The following is a 4805-nucleotide window of genomic DNA, read 5'->3' as shown; positions in this document are numbered from 1 at the left end:
TAAACTGAAAATGGATTAAAGACCATGTGGAATGGCCAAAAAATTTAAAAAGTAGTTGCCCGACCAGGGATGGAACCCACACCCTGGGCAGTGAAAGCACGGAGGTGGACTTGAGTTTGGTAAATCCTTCTTAGCTATGACACCAAAAGTGCAAGCAACAAAACAAAAACAGGTAAATTGGACTATATCAAGATTAAACTTCTTTGTGCTTCAAAGGACACCAACAAGAAGGTGAAAAGATAACCCACAAAGTGGAAGGAAATATTTGCAAATCATTTATCTGATAAGAGAATTGTATAGAATATATAAAGAACTCTAACAATTCAACAACAACAGGAAAGAAAACAAAAAAGAAAACTAACCCAATTAAAACTGGATAAGGATTTGAATAGACATTTCCCCAAAGAAGATATACAAATGGACAACAAGTACATTAAAGGATGTTCAACATCATCAGCTATCAGGAAATGCAAATCAAAACCAGAATGAGATAACACTTCATACCCACTGGAATGGCTGTTTATCAAACACAGATGCTAACAGTGTTGGTGAGGATGTGGAGAAATTGGAGCTCTTGTACACTGCTGGTGGTAATGCAGCTGCTTTGGAAAACAGTCTGCTAGTTTCTCAAAAGGTTATACATAGAGTTATTATATGACCAAACAATTCCACTTCTAGCTTTATACCCAAAAGAAATTAAAACATATGTCCATATAAAAACCTGTACATAAATGTTCACTGGAGCATTATTCATATTAGTCAGAAAATGAAAACTGAAATGTCCATCAACTGATGACTGGGTAAACAAAATGTGGCATTTCCATATACTGGAACATTATTTGGCCATAAAAGGACTGAAGTACTGATACATGATACAACATGGATGAATCATGAAAATATCATGCTAAGTGAAAGAAGCCATTCACAATAGATGATATATTATACCAGTTCATTTAAGTGAGAGGTCCAGAATAAGCAAATCTATAGAGATAAAAAGTAGATTAGTGGTTGCCTAGGGCTGGAGGCTTGAGGGGAAATGGACAGTGACTGCTAATGGGTCTAGGGTTTCTTTTGGGGTAATGAAAATATTTTAAAATGGACTGTGGGGAATTCCCTGGTGGTCCAGTGATTAAGACTCCATGCTTCCACTGCAAGGGACATGGGTTCATCCCTGGTCAGGGAATTAAGATCCCACATGCCACACAGCATGAACACAAAGTAATAAAATAAAATGGACTGTGGTGATGTTTGCACAACTCAGGAAATATACTAAAAACCACTGGATTTTACACTTTAAATGGGTAAATTTTATGGCATGTAATTTATATCTCAACAAAGCTGTTATATTTAAAAAAAAAAAGAAAATTGGGGAAAGGATCACATAGCACAGTACATGCTAGGAAAAGCAATGTAAGTTTAAGATGACCAGTAAGAAAAATTATTGGTTTGAAAGGGCATGGCTGTGAATTGTGCCACATTTATGGAGCCAACAAAAATTATATTTAAAATATCTGTAAAGAGAAATGTATTTTGTGTGTGTGTGTGTGTGTGTGTGTGTGTGTGTGTGTGTGTGTGTGTCTGTGTAGGTATCAAGCCATGGAAAAGAGCAAAATGGAAATAATATAGTGTCTTATTCTTTAAAAAAGATAAAAAGTAATTTGTGTTTTTAAAGTTTCATTTTTATATAAGAGAATATATTGAAATTTATCAACTGAATGACCTGTTCACTTCCTGAGAATAAACATTTTCTTCCTGAAGGGCTTTGAAAATATTTTATGATCCATATCAAAGAGTTTAGTATAATTAAGAGGATTTTTGTAGTATCTCTTAGTTTATCCCTTGTGATCACTAAATCTGCAATACAGCCTACTTCTAAGAGATACTCAGCATTTGAATTTCAATTTCCATCTATCTTCACTTTGGCTTTGCAATTAAGTATCCTTCTACCACTTTGTCAGTGGTAAAAAAAAAAAATAGTGGAGATATAGAAGCAGCCTAAGGGTCATGGTAATTTTCTGCTTGCATAAAGATCTATTTTAACAAGTGAACTGAATAGAGAAAATAACTACAGCATTTTTTTAAAGTATATCAGAGCTTAGTTTGACTTCATGAACAGGAAATAATTGTTGCAATTCTATTGAGATAATTTTCAGAGAACCACTTGGAGAAAATAAAATATCCCTTCAAAGGAAAAAGTTCACCATTTAGTTTTTTTTCTTCAATCATCATCAAAAATATAATCAGTACACATATGAGAGCAGCTTTGGCTATATAAGGTAAAGGAAATTTTAAGAACATAGTTTCTAGTGTAGAGAGGTTGAACATATCAAATATACCCAGACCAAACAAACAAACAAATATATATATATATATACATACATACACCCAGACCCAACTCAAAAACAACAGACAAGCAACCAAATGAAGTTGATGGGTTATGGATGTCACTTAATTTAGTGATGGAAAATAAAGGTTTAAAAAATTGGTAATAGAGGAGAGAATAGCAATATCCATTAGAATTCTACAAAATGGAAAACCATGGTTATTTTGAGGAATGATATGACTGCTTGAAATCTCAATTAACAGTTGCAGGACTGAATGTCTAGACTTCTGGTTTTATCCTGAATCACATCTCCATAACAATACATGGGTTTATTTTGAGCATATCTCATCCTCAAGTTTACTACTTTTTTAATTTACCTAGTCATTTTTCTCTTACTGAGAAATTTTTTACAGTACTTGCTAAAATATTTTTATTAATCATTTTATTTCTCTCTTTTCCTAGAAGTATGGTGAACTCTCCCAACACAAAAAGTATATTCCAATCTTCCATTCTCTGGCAATAATAATAATAATTTTTCTAAGTCTCCCCCATTACTAAAGACTCAACAATGTTCACACAAGCATATACGTTAGCTAAGCAACTGGGTCCTCCACACCAAATAACTAAATTTCAAAATTACAGTATGCTGAGCTAGATCATTATGTTTGGATCAGAGATAGTCTTAATTCAAAGCAGACAATGGAAAAGATTATATCATATCCTTCTGATGATTTCTGACTAACAAGATAAACCTCATCGTACAGACAGGATATAGTGTAGTGAGTTACATAACAAAGGTCTTGTTCATTCATTTACAGGCAAAGTAACTAAATTCAATTTCATTTAAGTATGTCATAACTTAGTCAAATAAGTAACAATTCATTATAAAAAATAAGTTTTACAGAATTCTTTGGTTATCACAAATTTCCAGGATTTGTATGATATTCCTGGGAAACTTGTCTTTCATATAAGTATAAACTATCACATAGTTTCGGAGAGAAACAAAGATTTCATAACATTTCCTTCACCACAGACAAATTACGAGCAAGTTTGAAACACTGATTTCCACATGCTATAATAATATATGCTATCAGCCTTTTCCTCACTTAATAGAATTTCATGGTTTTGCCTTTTTTCTCTGTTCTGAACTTAGAAAAGTCTGGGTCACTTCTTTCCCAGAATAACAGGTTAAATGACTGTCTTTACTTAAAACTAATTGCCAATCTCATTGCCCTTCTCTCTCCATTAGAAATATTCCCGAAAAATCACATCCAATGGTGCATTCTAAGTAGCTCTTCTTGCCAGAACTTCAGAAATAAACCAGCTTGAACAAAGAGGAAAGTGAAGCGTGCTATAAATTAATAACTAGTATTCTTTATGGTTGTGGGAAAACGTGCAGAATCCATGTAATTTTAGGCAAAGAAAATATATCCACAGTTGAACTTGATGATGGTCTTTTTGAAAGAATATCATATAATTATTTGCAGCTGAATATTGTCCTGATTCCATTAAGGATAAATTCTTATTATACATTTATTATGCATTTGAAGGGTCCAAAAATGTCACCTCAAAGTAATAAACCAATTGGTGTAATTCCAGAAATAGATGTCTATATAGTTCAGTATTGTTCAGCAATTTTCCAGAGGAACAGATTTCCAAGTCTAGATGGCCTATGTCTGCATTCAGGTTAGATTTATGTTTTTTAAAAACTCCCTGCAACTGTTCATCCCTCCTGCCTCTGACCACATTAGAAAAGATACAGATTAGGTCCATACCAGAGAAAGTAAGCTTGGAAGTTCAGGAGTAGGGTCCCAAGAGATAGATAAGACCTAATCAGTTACAAGTCACTTGTAACAAATGCTCAACATTATTTCCCACTGGCACTCATCACATATTTTATAACTTAAACTAACACAATAACTGAAAAGACTCTGTCCTGGAATTAAGAAGTGGAGGTGGGGAGGAGACAGATCTATGCAAGCGATTCCACAGATGTGTGTTTCCATTCTGCTCTTGTCAGATCCATCTGTTCTTGCCTGCACTTGAAAATCTAGGGTGGCCAGCCACTGGTGCTAAGTTCAAAGAAGCGGTCTCTCTCTCTCTCTCTCTCTCTCTCTCTCTCTCTCTCTCTCATCATATATATATACATACACACACACACACACACACACACACACACACACACACACATCTGTGCACCTGAACATGGGATCCTAAACACAGACATTTGTCTTTTTTTTCCTTTGCAAGTTTTGAATAATTTATTCTACCTCTAGTTATGCCTCAGGACAAATTTAGAAAGGTAACTGTGCTCCCTTGCTTACAGTTTTCTTTTTTTTAATTAATTGATTAATTTTTGGCTGCGTTGGGTCTTCGTTGCTGCGCACGGGCTTTCTCTAGTTGCGGCAAGCGGGGGCTACTCTTCATTGCAGTGCGTGGGCTTCTTATTGCGGTGGCTTCTCTTGTTCAGGTAGACGGGCTC

The sequence above is a fragment of the Hyperoodon ampullatus genome (assembly GCF_949752795.1).
Source record: "Hyperoodon ampullatus genome assembly, chromosome: 8".
NCBI lineage: Eukaryota > Metazoa > Chordata > Mammalia > Artiodactyla > Ziphiidae > Hyperoodon > Hyperoodon ampullatus.
Note: the sequence above shows the minus strand (reverse complement) of the source record.